The sequence below is a fragment of the Tamandua tetradactyla genome, chromosome 6, assembly GCF_023851605.1.
Source record: "Tamandua tetradactyla isolate mTamTet1 chromosome 6, mTamTet1.pri, whole genome shotgun sequence".
NCBI classification, from domain to species: Eukaryota; Metazoa; Chordata; class Mammalia; order Pilosa; family Myrmecophagidae; genus Tamandua; species Tamandua tetradactyla.
In genome coordinates, this window is record NC_135332.1 from 165,573,302 (window position 1) to 165,600,888 (window position 27,587).

General features: G+C 37.9%; 1 long non-coding RNA gene across 6 annotated transcripts in view; it reads left to right on the top strand.

Moving 5' to 3' along the window:
* Window positions 1-27,587, top strand: part of LOC143689000 (uncharacterized) — a 221,443-nt gene that overhangs the window by 177,875 nt on the left and 15,981 nt on the right. For 4 of the 6 annotated variants that reach the window (XR_013178447.1, XR_013178444.1, XR_013178450.1 and 1 more), the window contains one exon: window positions 24,887-25,035. The exons of 1 other annotated variant lie outside the window; for it this stretch is intronic. This is a non-coding gene — a long non-coding RNA (uncharacterized LOC143689000). Of the gene's footprint in view, window positions 1-24,886; window positions 25,036-25,791; window positions 26,029-27,587 lie in introns of those variants that run through there. One more of the 6 variants, XR_013178445.1, reaches the window with a different exon arrangement.

The following is a 27,587-nucleotide window of genomic DNA, read 5'->3' on the forward strand; positions in this document are numbered from 1 at the left end:
GAGAGAAACCCTGAACTTCATCAGCCTTCTTGAACCAAGGCTTATGGGATAAAGACACAAAGGTCTGCTGATCTCTCCCCAGCATTCTTACCTACTACTCTTACTGCTCTGGATGAAGCCCTGCATGGTGGTGTGGCTTGTGGATCCCTCACAGAGGTCTTGATTAGTTTCTGAAGTCCTATAAAAGAGGAAACATTTTGGAGAATAAGAAAACTCAGAGAGAGCAGAAAATGCTGCAGCACACTAAGCAGAGAGTCCACAGGCGTCCTCACAGCTTATAGTTAAATGCAACAGGAGAGAGGTAAGCTGAAAACTGAACTTTTGAGTACAAAGAAACCAGAAACTGATGTCCTGGAAAATTCTGGTCCTCCAGAAAGGGAGACCGCAGAGAATAGTGCCCTGTATGAGGACTTGACCAGATGTGGAACCAGTCAGCCATTTCAGAGAAAGCCAGGATTGGACATGGAGTTATCCAGGAAAGATTTGTGGAAACTCCTTATGTCTGATGGGCATGATCCCACGCTACTGCATAGAAAGCCAACGAGAGTGCTTTGGGACCTGTATAAACAGAGCCATTGCCAGTCTAGACTAGGAGTTTCAGAGAAGGGGCCCATTGGAGGAAAAATAACTTCAGAGGCAAAACCATGGAGACTAAGGTCTGAAGTCAAGAAGCCTCGTGCCAGGAGAGCAGACCCACCCAAGCCTGTGAAGAGGGTGAGTTTGCCCCAGAGGCAGAGGATGGGCCTTCTACCTCATTGCAATGGAAGAGTCATGTTGCTTCAAGCCTTGGAGAGAGTGAAGCATATTTCTTGGGGTTTGGGGAGAGCTTGGCTACCACCACATGGAGGGGTTGAGTGTGTGCCCTGAAGATGGCAGAAAGCCTGGGTGCAGCCTTGATGCTTGGAGAGGGTGGAGCCGAGAAAAAGATGATCTCCTCAGTGTCCCCCAAGGTTGCATTTGGAGAGAGGCAAGCTGCTGCATAGGCCCTTGGAAAGGAGGGGACTGCCGCTTTCAGAAGCTCTGAAAATAAATGACTGTCAGACTTAGAAATCTAATGGACTTTGCCCTGTGGGTTTTTGAAACCGTATGGGTCTGTGACCTCTATTTTTTCCTCCCTATGGAAGCATGTATATGTATCCTATGACTGTTCCTCCTTTGTATGTTGGCAGCAAATAACTTATGAGTTTTCAAAGTTCCAAAGCCAGAGGATAATTAAGGACAGACTATGCCTATAATTAACTTTGATAGGAGTTTGTATGTTTCTAACTTTGTATTTCATGTATATTGCCACTGAAATGGTTTAAGGATTTGTGATATTGTTATGAAATGTATGTATTTTGTATACAGGGAAAACATGTCTTTTTTAGAGTCTGGAGGGTGGAATGCGCTGGTTTGGAAGGGTGTATGTCCCCTAGAAAAGCCATGTTTTAATCTAAATCCCACTTCATAAAGGCAGAATAATCCCTCTGTATGTTTGAAACTGTAATTAGATCATCTCCCTGGAGATGTGATGTAATCAAGAGTGGTTGTTAAACTGAATTAAGTGATGATATGTCTCCACCCATTCAGGTGGGTCTTGATTAGTTTCTGAAGTCCTATAAAAGAGGAAACATTTTGGAGAATAAGAAAATTTGGAGAGAGTAGAGAATGCTGCAGCACCACCAAGCAGAGAGTCCACGAGCCAGCGATCTCTGGAGATGAAGAAGGAAAATGCCTCCCAGGGAACTTCATGAAACAGAAAGCCAGGAGAGAAAGCTAGCAGATGACACTGTGTTCACCATGTGCCTTTCCAGCTGAGAGAGAAGCCCTGAACTTCATTGGCCTTCTTGAACCAAAGTATCTTTCCCTGGATACCTTTGATTGGATATTTCTATAGACTTGTTTTAAGTGGGACATTTTCTCAGCCTTAGAACTGTAAACTAGCAACTTATTAAATTCCCCTTTTAAAAGCAAAAAAAAAAAAAAAAATAAGAAAAGAAAAGAAATATTAAAGGAGTTCTGCTGGCTGAAAAAAGAGAGGAGAGGGAAGTCTGGAGTCTGGAGGAGGGCACAGAATTGAAGAATACCACTAAGGATAATTTAAAGATTACAAAGAGAAAGAGGGAAAAGAATATATAGATCTGAAAAATAAAATAAAAAGATAAGATGATAGAATCAAGAAATACCTTTTCATTAATAACTTTGAATGTTAATGGACTAAGCTCACCAGTTAAAAGATACAGATTGGCAGACTGGATTAAGAAACATAATCCAGCTATGTGCTGCTTACACATTTTAGACACAAGGATACAAATAGATTGAAAGTGAAAGGATGGAAAAAGATTTTCCATGCAAGTTGTAACCAAAAGAAAGCAGGAGTAGCTATACTATTATTGGACAAAATAGACCTTAAATGTAAAGACATTATGAGACAAAGAAGGACACTATATACTAATTAAAGGGTCAATTCACCAAGAAGATGTAACAATCAGAAATGTTTATGCTCCCAATTAAGGAGCTCCAAAATACATGAGACAGACATTGGCAAAACTGAAGGGAGTGATAGATGTTTCAACAATAATAGTAGGAGACTTCAATACACCACTCCCCCCTATAGATAGAACAACAATGCAGAAGATCAACAAGGAAATAGAGAAGTTAAATAACTTGATAAATGAATTCAACCTAATAGACATATATAGGTCATCACACCCCAAAATGAAATATACATTTTTCTCTAGTGCTCATGGAACATTCTCCAGGATAGATCATATGCTGGGGCACAAAACAGGTCTTTATAAATTTTAAAACATTGAAATTATTCAAAGCCCTTTCTCTGATCACAGTGGGATGAAGCTGGATCTCAACCACCAAAGCATGAGAACATTCACAAATACATGGAGATTAAATAACACACTCTTAAACAAGGCTGTGCTTAGAGGGAAATTTATTGCCCTAAATTCCTATATTAAAAAACAAGAAAGAGCAAAAATCAAGGATTTAACAGCACACCTGGAGGAGCTTGAGAAAGAACAACAAACTAACCCCAAAGCAAATAGAAGGAGAGAAGTAACAAAGATTAAAGCAGAGATAAATGAATGGGAGAAGAAGAGAACGAATAGATGAAACCAAAAGTTGGTTCTTTGAGAAAATCAATGAAACTGATGGTCCACAAGCAAGACTGACAAGAAAAAATGAGTATGCAAATAAACAAAATCAGAAATGAGAAGGGTGTGTTACCACAGACCTTGAAGAAATAACAGAAATGATAAGAAGATATTTGAAAAACTATACACCAACAAATTAGACAACTTAGATGAAATGGACAAATTCTAGAGACACACAAACAAGCTCAGTGACTCAAGAAGAAATAGAAGATCTCAACAAACCAATCATAAGTAATGTGATTCAATCAGTCATCAAAAATCTTCCTACAAAAAAAATCCCAGGGCCAGATGGCTTCACAGGGGAATTTTATCAAACATTCCAGAAAGAAGTAACACCAATCCTGCTCAGACTTTTCAAAAAAATTGAGGATAAAGAACTCTATCTAATTCATTTGTTGAAGCTGATCTCATTTTAATACCAAAACTGGATAAAGATGCTACAAGAAAGGAGAACTACAGACCAATCTCCCTAATGAACATAGATGCAAAAAATTCTCAATAAAATATTAGCAAATTGAATCCAACAACACATTAAAAGAATTATACACCATGACCAAGTGGAGGTTTATACCAGGAATGCAAGGATGGTTCAACACAAGACAATCAATTAATTTAATACAGCATATTAACAAATCAAAAGGGAAAAATCACATGATCATCTTGATTGATGCTGAAAAAGCATTTGACAAAATTAAGCATCGTTTTTTGAGAAAAACACTCCAAAAATAGAAATCAAAGGTAACTGCCTCAATATAATAAAGGGAATATATGAAAAGCTGATAGCCAGCATCGTACTCAATGGAGAGAGACTGAAAGCTTTCACCCTAAGATCAGGTACAAGACAAGGATGCCCACTGTCACCACTATTATTCAACATTGTGCTATTAGTTCTAGCTAGAGCAATCGGGCAGGACAAGGAAATAAAAGGCATCCAAATCAGAAAGGGAGAAGTAAAACTCTCATTATTTGCAGATGATATGATACTATACTTGGAAGATCTTGAGAAATCTACATCAAAGTTACTTGAGCTAATAAATTCAGCAAGGTGGTGGGATATAAAATTAATGTGCAAAAATCAGTAACATTTCTACACATGAGCAATGGCCTAGCTAAGGAGTTGGTTAAGGAAAAAATTCTATTCAAGATAGCAACTAAAAGAATCAAGTTCTTAGAAATGAACTTAACTAGGGATGTAAAGGACTTGTACACAGAAAACTACATAACATTGTTAAAAGAAATCAAAGTAGATCTAAATAGGTGGTATGACATTCCCTGCTTATGGATAGGAAGGCTAAATATAGTTAAGATGTCAATTCTCCCCAAATTGATCTACAGATTCAACACAGTACCAGTCAAAATTCCAAGAACTTACTCTGAAGATTTGGAAAAGCTAACTACCAAATTCATCTGGAAAGGAAAGAGACCCCGAATAGCTAAAAGCATCCTAAAAAAGAAGAATGAAGTGGGAGGATTAACACTCTCTGACCTTAAAACCTATTGGAAAGCTGCAGATGTCAAGACAACATGGTACTGGCACAAAGATAGATGCATTGACTAATGGAATCGAATCGACAGTGCAGAAATAGACCACCAAATCTATGGTCAACTGATTTTTGACAAGGCCCCCAAATCCTCTGAACTGGGACAAAATAGTCTTTTCAATAATTGGGCATGGAAGAACTGGATAGCGATAGCCAAAGGAATGAAAGAGACCCCTATCTTACACCCTACACAAAAATGAACTCAAAGTGGATCAAACACCTCAATATAAGAACTAGGACCATAAAGCTTCTAGAAGAAAATGTAGGGAAACACCTTCAAGACCTAGTAATAGGAGGTAGCTTCCTAAACTTTACACCCAAAACACAAGCAACAAAAGAAAAAATAGATAAATGGCAACTCCTCAAAATCAAATGCTTCTGCACTTTAAAAGACTTTGTCAAAAAGGTGAAGAGGCAGCCAGCTCAATGGGAGAAAATACTTGGAAATCACATATTGGGCAAAGATTTGATTTCCTGTATATACAAAGAAGTCATACATCTCAACAAAAATAAAGAACAAATAACCCAATTATAAAATGGGCTAAAGGTATGAATAGGCATTTTTCTGAAGAGCAAATACAGATGGCTCAAAAGCACATGAAGAGATGCTCATTTTCACTGACTATAAGGGAAATGTGGATCAAGACTACAATGAGAAACCACTTCACACCTATAAAAATGGCTGCTATTAAACAAACAGGAAACTATAAATGTTGGAGAGGATGTGGAGAAACTGGGCCACTTAAGCACTGCTGCTGGGAATGTGTAATGGTACAGCCACTATGGAAGACTGTTTGGTGGTTCCTTAGGAAACTAAATATCGAGTTGCCCCATGACCCAGCAATAGCATTATGTGATATATACCCAAAGGAATTAAAAGCAACAACACAAACACACATTTGTGCACTGATGTTCATAGCAGCATTATTCACAATTGCAAAAAGATGGAAACAAACCAAATGCCCATCAATAGATGAGTGGATCAACGAAATGTGGCATATACAGATGATAGAATATTATGCAGCAGGAAGACAAAATGACATCCTGAAGCACATGACAAGATGGATGAGCCTTGAGGACATAATGCTGAGTGGTGTTAGCCAGCACCAATGGATAGATACTGTATGATTCCACCTTTATGCAAACATAAAAGTATAATCAGAGGCTTATAATATAGAATATAGGGAACTTGAGATACATAGAAGCTAGACATGGGTGAACCATTAGCTAATGAAGTTGAACTCCAATGTAAGGGAATAGATAGCAGTGAAGGTGATTTCTAGTAAGTCTGTAAATAACATTACCATGTTGAAGATGAAGATTGAAAGGGGTTGTATAGAACTATGTTTCCCACTGATTAACACTAGAAATATGAGTTATTTCTTTCAACAGTTACTTCAAAGATAGGAGTCTTGTATAAAGAGTGTTGAAGTCCAGGGTACAGGGGGAGAATGGCTACTGCATTCCATGATCTGTGTTCAAACGGCACTACCACATCATCAGCACTACCACAGCATCAGCAGAGATAAATAATGGGGCAAAGGACAAGAGTTAAGAGGAGATTTAGATTTCCTATTTCCTGTGAAGCTTATATAGGTAGTGGAGAAGCTTAGACTACCTACAGGCATGCCTAAGCATTAGTTCTGGAGAGCCTCTGTTGTTGCTCAGATGTGGCCTCAATATCTCTAAGCCCAACTCTACAAGTGAAATAATTACCCTCCCCATTATGTGGGACATGTCATCCAGCGGTGAAAGTCTCCCTGGCAATGTGGGAGATGACCCAGGGATGAATCCAGACCTGGCACCATAGGATCAACAATTGCATCCTGACCAAAAGGGGGAAAAGAAGTGTAATTAATAAAGTATCAGTGGCAGAGAGAGTTGAAATAGAGATGAGAGGCTACTCTGGAGGTTGCTCTTAGGTAAGCTTTAATTAGACCTTGCCACCTATCTTAACCTGCCAACCTCCAACCAGGACCATCCGAACCAATCCTAAAGAACCCCTCGGACAATATATAAGATTCCACAAGGATTCCATGCACTAAAGTAACTTTTCAGAAATCTACAACCTCCAGATGGGTCCCTCGTCCAGATAAGTCCTGAAAGCTAGCCCAACCTCTCCAGAACATCAGATAGTCCCATCTCCCTACCCCGTATTAGTGACAGACTCTTCCAATATGAAAAATTTAGAATTGCTATATCTCAAACATCCCTAAAGAGATGGATTTAAACATCAATGTGATGGTGGAGTTATACATAAAAGATAGGATTTAATAAATGATGATGAATGCTGAATCATTACATTGATATTTCTTTTAGTCTCTGGTATTTTAGAGCAGTTAAAACTAAAAAACTGAATTTGTGAAATTATAACCCATGTCGAAGTCTGAAACAGCTAATTCTAGTGCTGTGCTTTGATATTTATAACTTTTTTGAATATATGTTTTTTTAAACAAAAAACGAAGGAAAAAAAGTCGATTGTGATGATAAAAAATATTTAAGCCCTCTAGCCACCTATATTGTGGAGCAGGTATAAAAAAAAAAATGTGAGAGGATCATATGGTAGCCCATGACAAACTCTGGGATCTGTCCTGTGACTACTTATTGAAGAGTGCTTTAAAAACTATTGCTTTTGTATCTCTTTGCTTTATATATATATGTTATACTATACAATAAAAAAGTTAAGTAAAAGAAAAAGAAAAGCCCACAGCTAACATATTACTTACTGGTGAGTGACTGAAAACTTTCCCTCTAAGATCAGGAACAAGACAAGGATGCACACTGACACCACTGTTATGCAACACTGTACAGGAAGTTTTTGCCAGATCAATCAGGCAAGGAAAAGAAATAAAATCCACCCAATTATAAACAGAAACTTTTCCTATTTGTAGGTGATATGATCCTATATCCAGTAAATCCTGAAAAAATCCACAGCAAAACTCCTTAACCTAATAGATGAATTGAGCTTTGTGTCAGGGTACAAGATTAACACTGAAAAGTCAGTGGTGTTTCTTGACACAAGCAAAGATCAATCAGAATAAGAAATTTTAAAATTCCATTTACAATAGCAACTAAAATAATCAGATATCTCAGAATAAATCTAACCAGGGATGTAAAGACTTGTACAGGAAAACAACACAGTATTGTTAAAAGAAATTAAAGAAGACCTAAATAAGTGAAAGAATATTCCATGTTCTTGGTCTATGTGCTGGTTTGAAATGATTTATTACCCTAGAAAAGCCATGTTTTCATCCTAATCCCATTCTGTAAAGGCAGCCATTTCTTCTAATCCCTATTCAGTACTGTATGTTTGAAACTGTAATCAGATAATCTACCTGGAGATGTGACTCAATCAAGAGTGGTTGTGAAGGTGGATTTGTGGAGTTGTGTCTCCACCCATTTGGATGTGTCTTGATTAGTTTACTGGAATCGTATAAAAGAGGAAACACTTTGGAGAATGAGAAAAATTCTGAGAACAGAGAATGACATAACCACGAGAAGCAGAAAGTCCACCAGCCAGTGACCTTTAGAGACAAAGAAGGAAATGCCTCCCCGGGAGCTTCATGAAACAGGAAGCCAGGAGAGAAAGCAAGCAGATGATGCAGTTTGCCACATGCCTTTCCACTTGAAAGAGAAACCCTGAACTTCACTGGCCTTCTTGAATCAAGGTATTTTTCCCTGGATGCCTTAGATTGGACATTTCTATAGACTTGCTTTAATTGTGAAATTTTCTAGGCCTTAGAACTATAAACTAGTGACTTATTAAATTCCCCTTTTTAAAACCCATTCCATTTCTGGTATATTGCATTCCAGCAGCTAGCAAACTAGAACTGTTTGGAAAACCAAATATCATTAAAATAACAATCAAAGCAATTTATAGATCCTTTCTAATCCCAATCAGAATTCCAACAACCTTTTTTGCAGAAATGGAAAAACCAATCATCAAATATCTATGGCAGGGTAAGTGGCCCCGCTTAGCTAAAGCCAAAGAATGAATTTGGAGGACTCACACTTTCTAATCTTAAAACTTATTATAAAGCCACAGCAGTCAAAACATTATGGTACTGGCACAAGGACAGACATATATACTAATGGAATCGAATTGAGAGTTCAAAAATCAACCCTCATGTTTATGGCCAACTGATTTTTGACAAGGTGGCAAAGACCAATTAGGAAAGAATGGTCTCTTCAACAAATACTGCTGGAAAAACTAGATTAACATTTCCTCACACCATATATAAAAATAAATTCAAAATGGATCAAAGGCCTTAATACAAGAGCCAGAACTATCAAACTCCTAGAAGAAAACATAGGAATGTGTTGTCAGGACCTTGTGATAGGCAGTGGTTTCTTAGACTTTACACTCAAAGCACAAGCAACCAAAGAAAAAAATAGATAAATGAGACTCATCAAAATTAAAAGTTTTTGTTCCTCAATGGACTTTATCATGAAACTAAGATGACAACCTATACAATGGGAGAAAATATTTGGAAACTATATTGTCTGATAAAGGATTAATATCCAGAATATATAAAGAAATTTTTCCACCTAACAAGAAGACAAACAAGAATATTAAAAAATAGGCCAAAAACTTGCACACCCTTCTCTCCAAAGAAGACAGCCAGAAGGTACATGAACAGATATTCAACATCATTAGCCATCAGGGAAATGCAAATCAAAACATGAGATACCATTTCATACCCATTAGAATGTCTGCTATTAAAAAAAAAAACAGATAACAGCAAGTACTGGAAAGGATGCAGAGAAATAGGAAATCTTATTCTTTGCTGGTGGCAATGTAGAATGGTGCAGCTGTTGTGGAAGAGTCTGGCAGTTCACAGAAAGCTAATTATAGAACTACTGTATCACCTGACAATCTCACTACTAGGTATATATCCAAATGAATTGAAAGCAGAGACTCAAACTGATATTTGCACATGAGTGTTCATAGCAGCATTATTCACAATTGCCAAAAGATGGTAGCAACCCAAGTGTCCAACAACCAATGAATGGATAAATAAAATATGGTATTTACATACAAATGGAATATTATTGAGCCATAATAAGGAACGAAGTCCTGATACATGTAACAGCATGGATGGAACTTGAAACCTGATATTGAGTGAAATAAGTCAGACACAAAAGGACAAATATTGTATTGTCTCACTGATTTGAATCAAATAGTATAAGCAAAGTCAGGGAGTCAGAATCTAGAATAAAGGTTACTAGGGGATGGGGTTGGATAAGGAATGGAAGGTTAAGGCTTAAAATGTACAGGGTCTTTATTTGGAATGACAGAAGTGTTTAAGTAATGGGTAGTGGTGACGGTAGCACACCATTGTGAATGTAATTAACAGCACTGAGATACACATTTGAATATGATTAAAAAGGAGAAATGTTAGATTGTATCTATGATAAGAGAATAAACATTGTTTAAAAATCCATGAAAGTACACTATTCAAACAGTGAACCCTAAGTTAAACCATAGAGTATTAATAAATAGTACAGTTATTAAAATGTACTAGCATATGCAATTATGTGACGATATTGTGAATTACTGATTATATATGTAGAATGGAATGAGCATATATTATGGATGTTTGCATTTCTTTCTTGTAATTTAAATTAATAAAAAATTACTAAGAAAAAATGTACTAGCATCAGGGGCAGACAGTGGTGGCTTAGTGGCAGAATTCTTGCCTAGCGTACCAGAGACTTGGGTTTGATGCCTGGTGCCTGCCTGTGTAAAAAACAAAACAAAACAAACAAAATGTACTAGCATCAGTTATAACAAATGTTCCACATCAACGCAAGGTTCTGGTGGTGGAGTGATATATGGGAACCTTGCATGCTATACATAATTGTTGTGGAAACCCAAAACTTCTCTCATAATGGAAAAAAATTAGTTAAATATATTTAAACTCCTTGAACTCCCAGATTCTCCTAAATCTCCTTGGAAGATATAAGAGATCCCCTCCTTCTTATTAAAATAACTTCCTATTTATACAATGATGTCACCTTGATGAATACCTTAGAAGATGACTCTTGTCTCCATCAATATCCATATCTCCCTCCCCTCGCGGTCTCCATAAATAACTAGGATTAGGTCTAAATCTAGTTTAAGCAAGGAAGTGCATTTCCTGCTCTGGAAGTAAATAGCTTACTTAACAAATCAGTTGCAAACCCTAATATGTATATACCAGCATGAACCAGATGAACTCAAATGGGGATGGATGTTGAAGTGTCAGAATACAGTTGGGATGGAGTAGATAGAATATAAGGCTAGATAGGTATAAGTTTATTGACTTAGAAACATTGTCCTATGACTCTGGCTATAAAATCTTGGCAAGGATGCCTAGAGTTGGTCCTAATACTTTGCTACATTGGCTCCTTAAAGCTTAGACATGGCAGTAGCATAGAAGTGGAGATGTTGGAATTGCCAAAGTAGTACTCTATGGGAACAAAAGGCAAAGAGAGTTAAGAATATTTGAATAGATTTTTTATGTGAGATCAGCTAACCTGCCACCTGACTATGTTCCCTAGGAGGATCCGGAATATACTTTCCATCTCACTCATGATTCACTATGAAAATGCTGCCATGGAAGTGGGTTCCTTAATGCAGCTGGAGATGATAGAACTCTGGAGGAACAGAGGCCAAGTGTCACACTTACCATTGGAGGAAAGATGGTGGTGTGGTGACCCACAATAGTAAATAAATTGTGACATTCCTAGGGACAAGACAATGGGTAGGGTGAATGATTGGTTTCTGTACTTGAAAAAATTAAAAGCTGGCAAACAAAAAGTTGATGTTAGCCACTAAAATGGAAAAAGTATGATTTATCACCCAGTTTCAAAATCTAAGCTAGTTCTTGAACTTAGAGCCCAGCACTTCCAGGAAGGAGCCAGGAACACCACAGCAAATATATTCAACAAATAGTCTCCAATCCTTCCTCATGGGTACCTGAATCATTTATCAGAATAACTTTGCCCTGGGGAAGGCCAACAATCAGAACTTTTGAGGGCTGTTGAATACAGGGTCTGCATTGCCACTGCCACTAGGGGACCCAAAATATCACCATGGCCTTCTTATTGTTTTAGTTTGCTGAAGCTGCTAGAATGCAATATACCAGAAATGGAATAACTTTTAAAAAGGAAATTTTTTTAAGTTGCAAGTTTATAGTTCTAAGGCCACGAAATGTCCAATTAAGGTACCAAAAGGTTACCTTCGCACAAAAAAAGGCCGATACCATCCAGAACACCCCTCTCAGCTGGAAAGACATATGATGAAGTCTGCTAGCTTTTTTCCTCATTTCATATGGCTTTCTGCATCACCAAAGATCTCTAGCTGTGTAGGCTTTCTTGTCACTGAAACTTTTTCCAAAATGATTCCCTCTTAAAGGACTCCCGCTAGCAACCCTACCTTGAATGGGCAGAGACATATCTCCAAGGAAAAACACCTAATCAAAAGTTACCACCCATAATTGAGTGGATGACCTCTCCATGGAAACAATAAAGAAGATCTCACCCAGCAATATTGAATGAAGATCAAAGAACATGGCTTTTCTGGGGTACACAACAGTTTCAAACTGGCACACTATTTGAGTGAGAGCATATGAAGAGCAAGTGACAAGAGGAATTCAGGCCCTGACCATCTCACCGTTGTTCCACTTTGTCTACAGCCTTGACCTGTGTTTCTTTCTCATTACCCGTGGATATAATTTTTAATTATTTATTTTTATTGATATATATTATATATTCACATACCATGCAATCATCCAAAGTATATAATCAGTGGTTCATATAGCTATGCATTTATCATCACAATCTACTTTTTTTTCTTTTTTGTGAAAAATAACATGTATCAAAAAAGCAGTAAATTTCAAAGCACATTGCAACAATTAGTTGTAGAACAGATTTCAGAATTTGATACAAGTTACAATTCCGCAATTTTAGGTTTTTCCTTCTAGCTGCTCCAAGACACTGGAGACTAAAAGAAATATCAACGTAATGATTCAGCATTCGTACTCATTTGTTAAACCCTACCTTCTCTGTAAAACTCTACCATCACTATGGTTATTTCTTTAGTGTCCCAGTATGCAATTGAGATGGATTTACTTAATAGCTTGCAGAACCATAATATTGGTTCTCTGGTCTCTGGAATGAGTCATCTCGGTAAAAAGATCAAGCAAACACCCAAGACTGTCCCCTCCCCCATGTCAGTATCCCAAAGAAAATCTCACGCAGTTACATACAGCAACAGAAGTCCATGGCCGAATTATATGTGGTGGTGGAGAATATAAACCTCTTGGTTTGCCCCTCACTTGGATGGTAGATTGTTTAAGTGTGCTGGATTCACTTCATGTATATTAAATAAAAATGAGAAGCAACAGATAAGTTGTTCGTATGACAACATGGAGGGATCGTCAATAGTTAGTCCTTAATGAAAAACCAAGAAACAAAATGAATTTTATAAAATAAAATGAGCCTCGTAAATTATATAATTTAAAATTACATGCATATATTACAGATATTGAACAGATTACATGGTCTTTTTAGGAGGGAAATTAGAGTAAGAAAAGGGGATAAGAGGAAATTATGCTAAATGAATGAATAAAAGAACAAAGAAACAAGTAAATGAAGGGATGAATAAGAATGGGACTTTCCTGAACCAGTGATAATGTATTAGGAACTGGGGAAAATGAGTCGCTCAACCCCTGCAACTCGGGTCCCTTAAGAAAAAGAATGCCCTCCAGAAAGCCCTGCCACATGGGACAGTTAGGCTGTCCGTAAATGGAACAGCAAGTTTAGAATGTGCCAGTTGGCTGACTAACAGGAAGTGTTTCGGGGCCAATCTTTCAGGTCCAAGGAGAGGTATTCCAAAGAACAATTAGCAGAGGTTCCCCAGAAGTTCCCACATTCCTTTGGGGCCTTCCTTACATCTGAATAGCATGATCTTTGCAAGATGTGTATTTCATGTATTAAAAGACTCTTTGATTTCTTCAAACTGAGGGATAGGGTGCCCTTTTGGAAGTAACATCCTGCCTTCCCCTCTGACAATATCTCAAACAGTTCTTCATTCATTCTTGGGAGATTAAGAAGGGAAGCAAATTGAATATAGGGGCCTGGAAATCCCTTTCAGCTCTCTCTTTGAACAGTTTCCCACATATGGCCTTTCTAAGCCAGGGAATGGATACAGGAGGAAAACGGATCCGGGGTGTATAGTACTCGTTTTGTACTTCTTAACAGCTGCTTATGCAAGTGAACCCAAGAGGGAAGAAGATGCTAGTATTCTAAGCCAGGATAGTTACAGGTCCGTGGTGTCAGGGGAGTGTTATCCTGAGGATATAGTGGTGAAACAGAATGAAGTGTGAGGATCTAATACAAGTTTGGCTGAGTTCTTGTAGCTCTGCATTTATGGGGAGATTTTCCCTAGCTGGGGCAGGGAGAGCATGTGGGAGCAGTACAGGTCAAATGCACAGGCTGAAAATTTCACAGCCTCAAGAACAGGCTAGAAAATGAAAAGTGAGCAGAAAATAGGGATAGTCTATTTCTGAATGCAATTTCATTTTACACTTTTGTTCTAGTAGAAAATCAGTTACCAGTCTGAATAGTGATCACAGTTATTATCTTGGTTGCACCACAAAACCATTAACTCATTTGGTATTTCATCCGAATTTTGTCAGGTTTTCATTTATCTAGAGTTGAATTGTGCAACAGGGCAGCCACTAGCCAAATGTAGTGTTTGAAATGAGGTTCATGTGACTGATGAAGGAAAGTTTTCATTTTAATTAATTCATACTTACATTTAAAAATGGAAGCAATGTAAAATAATTTTCCAATAAAGACAACTTTATTACTTCTGTGGGGCTGTGTTTTATTTTAATTGTTAGAAATTTGGCATTCAAATTGAGATGAACTGTAAGTGTAAAAAACTCACTGAATTTTGAAGACTCAGTACAATAAAATAATGTAAAATATCTCCTAATAATGTTTGATGTTGACAACATATTGAAATGATAATTTGTACAAGTTAGGTTAAATAAGTATCTTTATTAAAATAAACTTCACTAGTTTCTTTTTACTTTTTTAATATGTCTGCTACAACATTTTAAATTATACATGTGGCTTATATTTATATCAGACAGTACTAATCTAGAACAAAGTTTTCTAAATTTGTATTATTTACTATAAGAGCTACTAGGCATAAGAGGCTGTTTAAATTTAAATTAAGAAAAATAAAATACAATTAAAAATTCAGTTCCTTAGTCCCATTAGTGACATTTCACAAGCTCAGTAACCACATGTGGCTGGTGGCTACCCTTTTGGATAGCATAATCCAAATCTACCTTGAGGTAGATTGGATTATTTTGATCCTAATTCGTAACTTCTCCTGAAACTTACCCTTTACCAGGTAACATTTCAGATCCTTCCACAAAAGGTGTATTATCGAAATTTCCATCATTGCAGAAAGTTCTGTTGGAGAGTCCTGGTCTAGACATTGAAACATTCCTATTGGGAAAATGTATATCAGAATTCTACCAATGTAAGAACTAGGACTGGCCTGTCAGCTCCAGAGTGAAGTATGGCTCTTGGTTGGCCCTTCACCGTGTATGGTCACATGTAGATCCCTTGGCATGTCCTTCACGGTACAGCCCCTATGACATTTTTATCCTCAAGGCCTTCTTTGTCATCCTGTGTCCCAAGATGGCCACTCTCGTCTGTTCTCTTGTGGAAGCCTTCTCACTTGCACTGAAATGATAACATTCCCTTCCATCTCACATGCGAGAATAGGTAACATGAGTAGTGAAAAATGAGCTCATAGAAGTTTTGGGAGGGACCTGCATGAGGGCAGGCCTGGCCCCACTGATAGCTAAGTTCTTTCATCTTAAGCATTCCTAACATGATATCCAACAAATTCTGCTTGTTTGTCTGTAACCACTCCTTCACTATCATAAGTAGTAGGGAAAAATAAACATAATAAATGTTTTAATAGGCTTTAAAAGTCCTTAATAGGGTTATGGTCCTATCTGAAGATAACAGGGCAGAGGAGAAGCTGAGAAACCATGCTTCATGCTGCAGAGCTGAGAGAGCCAAGAAAGCAGGGCTTTTTGTTTTGTTCAGGTTTTATTTCTGATCTAAGAACAGGATCTGCACATAGGCAGGCACTTAATACTTTAGCTCTAGGATCTACAAAAGAGAAACAAAAGTTACAGGGAGCTGGCCCAAGATGAAGAAATGATCCCTGAGACAACCTAAAGGAGAGCCTCTTCAAGACTTTGTATTTATTGAATTAGTTTAGCGATACATTATTAGTAAGTCACTTATTAATAAGGCATTTAAGATTCAAGATAAAGAAGACATGATCCCACCTTCAAGAACTTTATACTTTAGAGTGGGGTCTCAAACTCAGCAATATTGACATTTTGGTCCAGATAGTTCTCTATTGTGGGGACTGTCTTGTGCTGTGTTCAGCAGTATCCCTGACTGACAACCAAAAATGTCTCCAGGCATTGCCAAATGTCTTCTGGTAGAGAACCATGACTCGAGAGAGAGAGAGTGAAATGTACAAATAGGGGAGGGTCATGATGAATTATAGCAGCTATAATAGAAGTAGCAACAGGGTAGAACTGGTACATTAAAAAGGACATTTCTTTCCTATGAAAGAAAATCTTCATAAAGCTGTTAACCCAAAGATCCTAGACTTCATTTACCTACCACTCTGCCTTTGGCATGTGCACATTTTTTTAAAAAGTTTTAAGTCCAGTGTAAAGCTGTGCTTGTACTATCTACCAATACTTAACTTACTTCCTGAATTAATTTCCAGAACTGGATTTTGCATTGCATGTAGCTTCCACATCATCACCTGGGAGTTAAGGTTTCCAAACCTTCTTTTTTATTTAGCTAGAACTGGAGGGTACAGAGAACTTCACAACTGTCCTGGGCCAATTTCACTGCATCATACCACTCCCAGGGACGACATTTACATTGCCCTGGACCATTGACAGGTGGGCATTGTTATTGATAGTAGGGTTCAACAAAGTCTCAGGGCCATGGTGGAGTCCTTCTTCTGGATAATTTGGCAAATAAAGACAGCAGTTAATGGATGATCTATGCAATGGAGCCAGTAATTTATTTGGCTTCCATTTTAGGAGAAAACGGTGCTTCCTTGAATAAGTAAGGATGTCTCTAGGAGTTGGCTCAACTTCCACATGTCATCTTGGTGCTGGCCACTGATGCTGGTTGGCAGTCCCAAGATGGTGGGTCTCCACATAGTCTACCAATAGTATCCCTTGTGTATAGGTGTGGCTATGGCTGGAAATGGATTATCTGGTTCCTTTTTATTTTATTCGTATTTTTGTAGCCTATAGTTTATGTGGTACTTTCTTTAGTCCTTTCTCAAAAGTCTATTTTGACCTGGCCACATGGAACAGAACTCCTGGGATGAGCCAGAACCTGGCATCATGGGATGGAGAAAGCCTTCTTGACTAAAAGGGGAAAGAGAGAAAAGAGACAAAATAAAGTTTCACTGGCTGAGAGATTTCAAACAGAGTTGAGAGGTTATCCTGGAGGTATTTTTAGGCATTATTCAGAAATCCCTTTTTAGTTTATGGTGTATTGAAGTGGCTACAGGGAAGTACCTGAGACTGTTGAACTGTACTCCAGTAGCCTTGATTCTTGAAGACAACGTATAATGATGTGACTTTTACATGGTGACTGTGTGATTGTGAAAGCCTTGTGTCTGATGCTCCTTTTATCCAGGATATGGACAAATGAGTAAAAAAAGTAAAGATAAAAAATAAATAAATAATAAGGGGTAAAGGATAAAAAATTGGGCAGATTGAAATATTGGTGGTCTATGAGAGGGAGGGGTTATGGGTATGGGATATATGAGTACTTTCTTTTTTCTTTTTTATTTCTTTCTCTGGAGTGATGCAAATGTTCTGAAAATGATCATGGTGATGAATACACAGCTATGTAATGACACTGTGAGCTAATTATACTCCATATATGGACTGTATGTGTGTGAAGATTTCTCAATAATAAGTATTTTTTTAAAGTTTATTTTGAAAGATAAAATTACCAACAAACGTTAAATCTTTTGACTTTTAGAATTCTTGCTCTAAGATCCTACTTTTACTCAAAGTAAGGTTGATGTCTCTGAATGACTAGCAGGTATTAGGAAGAATGTGAGGGGAAAGTAAGCTCGAAGATTAATATTACAAGAATTTCATCTTTCTACATAAAAGTACAGAGAGATGCCACTGGGAAAGTTCTCTGTGAACTTGAAGGTGCAGAGAAGGCTTCTCAGATGAGAAAGCACTTGAGTTAGCTCTTTGCTGGTGGTCATGTTTTGGATGGATAGAAGAAAAGCAGCAGGAAGGGAAGTGAGGGCATTATAAGTAGGAGGAGTAGTGTAAAGAAAGATCCAGAGGCAAGCTGGGTTTGGGAAGAGGGAGTAGGGCAGCCCATCCTTAATACCACGAAAGAACCAGGAGAGTTCTTTCCAAGGAGGTCAAGATTCACTTCTGATCTGAAATTCAAAGACATGGATGTGAGTCTCATGTCTGAGCCGCAGGGTCTTGGGTGAGGCGTTTATCCTTTGCTCAGCACCAGTGTCCTCAGAATTGCCACATTGTTAAAGGTGTTGAAACTATTATAGCTCTAAAGATACCTCCCCCAGGGAAACAAAACAAAGAAACAAGTTTTCTTCCTCAATAGCGATAAAACCAAACCTGTAGAGATGTTTAATTTAATTATTGGTTTGTTCATATATTCATTTTTCATTTGGAAGCCAGAATCTCTGTCATGGCACCCAAGGCCCTCCCCTACGTGGCTCTGGGCACAGCTCCAGCTGCAACTGCCATCACTTTCGCTTGCATGCCCTGTAGTTCTGCAATGGCAAACAACTTTTGATTCTTCGGAAACACCGTGCAACTGTGTCTCTGTATCTGTTTCTCTTCTGCTTTAAATGTACTTGGACAGGTACTCTTCAAGACTCAGCCTAAGTATTATCATCACTCTTAAGCTTTCTTTTATAAACCAGATAACCTTAGTTAATTAAAACATATGTACTTTTATTTTTTATTTCTTACTTCCCTGATTTATTAAGTTTCAGGGGAAGCCCTTTCTCCCCATCTATGTAGCAGCCTATATTTAATGCAGTGACAGTAATGGCTAAAAGAGCTACCATTTATAGATGTCTGTTATGTACTAGGCACTGAGCAAGGTACTTCCTAAACACTATCTCAATTTATCACAACAACTTCATGAGGCATTTCTTATGACATCTTATATACTTATATTCATAATTTCACATCCTAATATTTATATGTAAATAAAAAAATGAATAAATATAATTTTAATATTTCAGAAGTCATGGTGTTTTAATCTTGAGGATAATTTGTATCATGTTTTTCTTCCACTTATGACCATTAAATAGGGTGTTTTAAAATTGATGATGCTTTAAAATCAGGGTATGGACTTATCCTGATTTCCCAGATTTGGTAACCAAGATATACCGAGGTTAAGTAATGTGCCCAAGTCATACACATTTAAAAAAATGGCAGTTCAAGAACCCAGTAATATTATACTTCCAAACCTGTGGTTGTTTTCCCCACCATCATTTCTCACTGCTTTTCTATTAAGTAATCAATCTCAGTGTCTTGAAAGTACTGGCTCATGTGTCTGTTATCCCAGCAAAATCATGAGCTTGTCAAGTGGAGGAAGTTAGCCTTGTTCATCCCATGTCCTCCCTGCTGGGCCATGAGTGGCATCTGACAAGAATCCGGTGAATGAAAGAAGCAGTTGCCTTCTGTCATTGCCCTTGTCACATTGGTATGGCAAAAGCCCGAACAGAATACCTTCCTTCCCACTCAGTCCCCAGATGAGTGTTTGGTTGCTGAATTTTTAAACTGCTTAGACAGTGGAAAACCAAGGAGGAAGGAATTTTCTTAAGGACAGAGCTACTTATTTTGAGTGTTCCAGGAACAGAACAGGCAGGAAATGGTGGAAGACAGATTTTTCTTTTACTCTTCTCATCTTCTCATGGGGCTAGGAGACTACAGATTTTTTCTGGAACACCACCATAGGAAAAACAGCTGCAGTTTAAATGTGGAAAAGCTCTCACTGGGAAGAGTCTCATTGGGAAGCAGTTTTGATTAACTGCAGAAAGGAACCCTGAACCTAACTACTATTATTAAAACCTGTAGCAAGGAAGAGTGGTGCATAAGTTCTTTAGTCAAAGTTGGGGAGAGGCCGGTATTAATTACCTTAAGCTGTAGTGCTTAACCTATTACTGATTTTTAGTTATTATAACTCCTAGCTGTATTTGAACTTTATGATGAAACCTAATGAATGAAAAAAGCAGGGTGCATGAAATAAAAAATAAAAACACGTATGTTTCAATTAGCTAAGGTTGAATTATCAGCTATTTTTATTAAAGAATAACAAGGCATCTAGTCTGTTAGAGAAGTAGCAGTTGCTTTGAATTACGTACCAGTTGGAATAAACCTGTATTTGAATAATGAGACGTTATTCCATTACACAAGGCTCAGGACGCTATTTGTAGCTTTGTCCCATAATAGATTTTTTTTTTTCCTGATTTACTTCAAGGAGAATTCAAACACTAGATTTCTGTCAGGAAAGTCAAGATAATCCTGTTTTGTCTTTCAAACAAGACATCACTACTTTAAATAGTTATTCATGTCTTTGATTTAACTCATCATCCTTGTTTACACACTGTATGCCAAAGTGCAGACTGGAATACACATGCCAAGTAAAATTGCTTCCTGAAAAAAAATAGAATGCATTGGAAAATGTGATTTGGGATAGTCTACAAATAATTTTACATCTGTCATACATTTTTTATTTTCTAAAATTACACATGGGGATGTGGTTCTTTGACATCTGTGTTAAGAACATGAGGCCTAAAATGCAGAAATAGGTGAATATCTTGCCTTGTTAGAGACCAGGACTGAGACCACAGGCTATTTTGTGTCTCTTGATTCTTGGGACACAGTACATTTTTCAAAAATTAGTCTTCTAGCCCAGAATTTCCCAGGTAACGTGCCAGTTCATAGTTGTACCAGGAGATACTAATTTCCTTGACTGTTGAGGAAGGCAGTGCCTAAGGAGTCCTAGGTTGGCTGCAAGCAGTGAGCATCATCCTTCAGTTTATACCTGGAACGAGGATGTGTAAGTGATTTAATATAGAAGTACTCCCAGGTGATATCTGCAAGAATGTGGGAAGCAGGGTAGAGAAGGAGAAGACGATCAGATTGAAGTTTCTGGTGAAATTCCAACCTCAGCCTGATTCCACAGGGAGTGCTTGAGCATGAAATACATACCCCTCAATTTTGTCCCACCTTGAAGCAAGGAAGTTGAACTTGCTGTTCTCTCAATTGGCTGTGGGCTGTCCCAGAGGGACACGAAGTCCCAAGCACTACAGGTTCTTGGCATGTGAGGGCAGTGTGAACAAAGCAGCTCCAGGAGCCCAAGTCCTATCATCAGCACACAGTTGCAGGATGTGAACCCAAAGAAGCAAGGCCCAGAGATGGAGGGGGATGGAGGCACAGAACCATTAAAAGGGACTTAAGCATTTCTGGGTAGAGCAGTTATAATGTTTATTATATTTTCACGTTGTAGTTTTTAGGACCAGGTCTAGCAGGCCTCCCCTATGAGCAACATCTGGTTCTCAGTATTCTCTGTTGTCCAGACACTTGTACTCACCATTATCCGCATCACCTGGGAGTTTGTTAGAACTGTGGAATCTTAGTCCAGTGCCAGATTTACTTTGTCAGACTCTGTTTCAACAAGATGCCTGGGTGACTTATATGCATATTTGAGAAGCACAGTGTAGAGCATGCCCAAGTAAGTGCTTTACCCCTCTGGGCATATATATACCAGTAGCCAGCTGCTGAATGGTCGCTGCCCACCAAGAATGAGAGGACCATGGAGTCACTGGAGAATTTCATGTCATAGGTACCCAAAAAACATGGTACACAGACTGCAATGTGGTTGTAATGGGATGTGGAGAAGACAGGCAGAAGCTTCTGGTGGATGAAGCTCCAGGATGCAGCTACCAATCTTTTATCTTCTCATGTATTGGTTCCTTCTATCTGCTTGTGGCTTGTGTGATCATTTAGTAGCATCCATACTTGCCTACAAACCATGCACATACTGCTAGGTAAAGATTTATCATTGTTTAAAAAAATTGAGAAGGAAAATTTTAATTGAAATCAAATTTCATTTGCAGTATCACACAAAATTTCAACACTGCATCTGTCAGCTAAAGGAAACAAACTATTAGAACCTTTAAATGTAATTTCAACTACTATAGGTTTTTGAATAGGTATGAAAATAGTTGCACTTTTTTTTTTTTCTTACCCACTTGAGTGAATTTTTTTCTTTTTGGTCAGTAATGACTATCAAGAATTTTAGAAGTTTATAATTCGTGAGTCTTTGGTCATGAAAAGTGTAAACCCAGTAGGCAGCCTCTAAGATGGCTCCCAATGAGCCTCTTCTCCTGGAGTATAGGCTGAACTTACTGGCTGACTACTAAGTACAGCTGTTAGGATGCCACTTCTGAGATTAGGTTACCAAAAAGCTGGTTTCTGTCTTGGGTAACCTCTCTAGTTCTCTTGTTTGCTTGCTCTGAGGGATGTCAGGTGCTTTGAGAACTGCCCTAAGGTGTGGCCCACCTGATAAAGAACTGAGGGAGGCTGAAAAACTTTGGCCCTCAGTTCAACAGCCTGTGAGGAACCGATTCCTGTCAGTGACCACTATGTGAGCTGATAAGCAGATCTTCCTCCAGTTGTACCTTCAGATGAGCCTGCAGCCCTGATTAACAGCTTGAGTGTAGCCTCCTAAGACACCTTGAGACAGGTAGCCAGCTTTGCCAAGACCAGATTTCTGACTCACAGGAATTGTGAGACATGATATATGTTTGTTGTTTAAAGCAGCTAAGTTTTAGGATAATTTGTTATACAGCAAGAGAGAAAAACAAATTGCCATATCAAGCATGAAACCTACTATAAATGTGTTAATGAAGTAAGCTAATTTTTCATTTACTTTAAAAATATTTTATTTGAAAATTTTGTATACATTTAGTAATTTAATATGATCTATAGTATTTTGTATTTTATTTTTGATATCATCATCATAAACTATGAGGAAAATATTATGAAAAAAATTTTTTCACCAAACTCACTTCTTCTAAATTGTCTCCAGTTTAACCAGTTATGAGCTGCAGAAGGCTTGATAAAAGGTGCACTTAATCAAAATGTATGTTAATTTAGAAAGGTGAATGAAGAATGGTAAAAGTCTTAAAAGGAGGGTGACCTTTCATTTTGGTTAGAAGTGTGACTTTAAGAGCATGGTCTCTAGGGTCAGGAAGATTCTGGTTTTATTTTTAACTCTGTCCACTACTAGGTCAGTCACTTTGGAAAGTAACTTGACTAGTTGAGCCTCATATCCTTATCTGTAGCATGGCAATAGTAGTAGCACCTACTTCATAGGCATGTTGTGAGGCTATGTAAAGTGCAGTAAAGTCCCATAAATACACTTGCATATAGTAAGTGCTCAATGTACATTAATGGTTGTTGTTGTTATTGCAGTTTAAGAGAGCCTACTTTTCAAACAACTTTCCTTTCAATTATAATTTAGTTTGATATTTTTAATTACTCCTGTGTACTCATTAATGCATGCCTTCAAACAATCTCTAATCACTTAAACTTTGCAATAGTTGATTGTATCTTTTACTGACTCACTCTTAAATTTTCATGTTTTAATCTAACCTGTCTGTTGCAGATAAATGGAAAACCCATAGCCTATTTAGAATATTTCCAAACCTGAAATAATTAATTTTGAGGACTTCTAAAATACTATCTCTTATAATTCCAGAAGTTCTAAATTATGATGATTAATGTTCTTTCCTTCCTCCTTCCTTTCTTCCATCCTTCCTGTCTCTCTTTCCTTCCTTCCTTCTTGTTCTTTCTTTTTCTTCCTTCCCTGTTTTCTTTCATACCTTCCTTCATACAAATGCTCTTATAAAAATTTCAGGTATTTAAAAATCATATTAGGGTAAAAATAAACATGTCAATAAAACATTAGAAAAAAGTTGAAGTAAAATGGAACAAGGGTAATGTTATAAACAGAAATATCTAAGAAAATATTTTGTCATAAAAGAGACACAGGATCAGTTTTAAGATTTGCAACATCTACTATATATATATATACACACACACACACACACACACACACACACATGCACACACACACATATGTGTATATATATATATATATATATATATATATATATATATATATATATATATAAATTTCCCAGGAAATGTATACGTTTACACTGGTTTTCAGAACTAGCTAAAAGAAATTTCTCTTGAAAATATAAAAAATATCAACCAAGGAAATAAATAAATGCTAGTTTATTTATGCCGCTTGTTATAGCACCCTGTAGTTATAAATTGTGGCATAACATCAAAAAAATTTATAGGGAGGATTATGGAAGGAAGTCCAAAATCAAATGTCATTGTCACCTACTTACAACAAACATTTATGAAGGCTTGTTATGTACCAAAGGGTATGGCAGGAATAGGGGATGAGAAGGTCCTTGGTGATTTCTTCCCTGATGTCCATTCTTCCCACATGGTTGGCCTAAGCCATCAGAGCAATCCCTTTCTCCTTGACAATGCCTGGATTGGGAGAAGGCATGTGACCCAGTCATGGCTAATAAGATTTGAAGGACATCTGGGACCTCACAGAAGGTTTCATTACTCTTAAGGAGACCTAGGTAGAGGTCTTCCTTTTTTTCTCATTAACACATTGTATTGCCTGAATGTATTATCTGCGATGAGCTGAATCCACCCCCAGATTAAGAGAGAAGCCAGCCTGAGGGCAAAACAGGCATACTAAAGGGTGGCAGAGCAGAGAGATGGAAAGAATATGCCTTCTGCATGCTAGAGTCTGCTCTACTACTAGACTTCTCCTTATGTGGGGAAATGAATCTCATCATAGCCACCTTGATTGGACTTTCTGAACCTTATAGTCAAAGCATTCTAATAGAAAGTTTAAGATATAGTCCTTTCTTATGGTATTCATCAGAGCCCTTCATAAAGCTTCTGTTTCCCCTTTTCCTTGCATGTGGGAGTTGTATCTCTCCCTAACTACCTTGCCCCCTTGTAGCTTGACATGGCCACATGACTTGCCTGGACCAATGAAATGTGAGCAGAAGAGATACGTGTCACTGTCAGGAGGAAAGAGCCTGAGTGTGATTCACCAAACAACATCCACGGAGGTGGCTGCTCTGCAAGAGAGAAGGATGGTCCCCAAAGGTACTCAGAATGTGACAGGCAGTCTTTGTTGCCGTAACCTTGAATATGTTGGGGTTGTTTGTGTCTACTACATAATCTTGCCCATCCTCTAAAGAGCTTATGCATTTTCATTTGTGTGTTTACGTATTTGTGTATTGTCAGTCTCTCACATTGGACTGTAAACGCCACTGGGGAAGGATCAGCTTGTTTTGCTCCACATGCTACAACTAGTGCTTAGCACAGTGCCTGACGTATAGCAGGTTTTCAGTAAATGTTTACTGACTGAAAAATCTACTAGGAGACACAGAGGGATAAAGCTAACTATTATAATCCAAATTGAGCACATTACCACTGTTTGCACTATTTTTAAACCCACTCACACACCACCAAAACTTCCCCCAAATGTATTAGAGTTCAATGAGATAGAGTCTTAGAAATCTCTCCAAAAACATTTATATATCTGCATTAATCACAAGAAAGGGTGGAGTCAGCTGCTGGTTGCACTGCAAACACAGTAGGACATGGGCTAGATTATACTTTAAAAATAACTAATGTAAAACAGCCTCTGAAATTTATGAATGAGAGGATGAAAGGAAATAATGTAAAAGCTGAAGAGAATATTTTCAAGTGGATGATTGACAAAAGGAAATCTATTGAAAACAGAAGGCCTTGCATTGCATGCACACACATATACACACACACACACACAATGGAATTCACTTAAAAAGAGAAAAAAAAATCAGAAACCTCAAAATAAAATATATCCCATTGCAACAGGTGTGACATTTGGATGCAGTGAAATATGAGGTGGACCAAGGCAGAAGTGGTGTCTGAAGGAAGTTCTGAAGAGCTCCTGAGTTCCAGTGGGGTTTGAATCTTTCATGTATCCATAAAGATGGGCTGAAATGGGATGAAGTTGGCCAGTCTAAGCTACTATGGGATAGAACAGAAGACCTCTCAGTCATTTGAATCTTTCCCAGCATTGTTATGAAATTAACAGCAACAGCAATTGTATTTGGAGGCAATTTGCAAGCTGTTCTATTAAAAGAATCAATTATTATTAAGTCCTATTGGAGTTGCACTTTAAGAGATGGTTTTCATTCAATCCTGCATTCTTTATTTATTGTTGTAAAATAGTTTACCACAGACTTGGTAGCTTAAAGCAACAGTTTCATTGTCTCACAGTTTCTGTGGGTCAAGAATATAGGCTGGACTAAATTGAGTCATCTGTGTTAGGTTCTCTTAAGAGTTTGCAGTCAAGGTGTTGGCCAGGCTGGGGTCTCAGCTAAAGGCTTGGCTGCTGAAATACTCATTTCCTTGCTCACTTACCTCATTGTTGGCAGGACTTATTTCCTTTTGGGTTGGTAGACTGAGGGTATCAGTTCCTAGATGCCTATTAACCAGTGGTTCTTCTCAGTTCTTGCCATGTGGCCCTGCCCCAACATGGCAATTTGTTTCATTATAGCCATCAAGGAAGAGAGTCTGTAACAAGATGGAAGCCAGAATCTTTTGTATTCTAATCATGGAAGTGACATCCCCTCAACATTGAGGACTTCTGTTCATTAGAAGCGAGTTACTCAAGGGGAAAAGGAAGCAGGCACCACTGGGGGCCTTCTTAGAAGTTACTTATAACAAGCCCCAAATCGACATCATTGTTAGAGACATGATTGAAAATGGTATGTTTTCTCCTATTTTGCCTTCTTCCCAATCATCAGAGGTATTTACAGTTTATTAAAAGGCAAAAGGACTGAACATCATTTTAGAAATGGGAGCAAATGGCACCAAGGGCAGAACCACAAGCATCTCCCTGCTTCTCCCAACTGAGCCTTGTCTTTGTGACCCTGGTGATGCCGCATCAGTGAGAGTTACTGCTGCCCGGGTGGAGACGCCTGGAGATTTAGGTTTACTGGAATAGGTTGGAGATGGATATGTTTTAAAAAGCAAAGCAAAAAAAGTTTCTCTGGCAATTTTGTGAGAGGGTCAGAGAATAAACTGAGGGTCTTGGGAGAAAAACTAGATGATTCTGATAACAATGGTCTGGTGTCCCAAAAAGAAATGAAAATAATGTAAATAATTACTCTGCAATAAAGCGTATTTAAGCTAGATTACAAGGAAGAGAAGTATATGGATGGGCAGTCAAAGGAACCAGGATGCTGATTGAGAGAAAGATGGCTTGGCTGTGAAGTAAAGGGAGGCTAATGCCCAGAATCAAATGAAATCACCATCGAGCAATTTTGTTTTTGTAACTTGAGTTTTAGTTGTGGGTTCCTAAATAAGACTGAAAATTGAATGGACTCTAATTAGGTTCTACTGTAGTGGATAAAATTTGGAAAGGTTATTATAAGAAATAACAGAAAACCTTAGGAAAAGTCTATCCCCAGAGACATCCCTTTATGAAGTGATAGTAGGAGAAAATTGCTTAAATTCAATGACTGCTGGAATCTTTACTTTGAGGGTTTGCTGCTTGATGCCTTATTTTTCCTCAGAAGCATGGTGACTGCCTATGAGCTGATCACTGGAATTTCTCTATCAGGGTTCCAGCTTGGCTGTAAGGATCCCAGCATCTGGAGCAG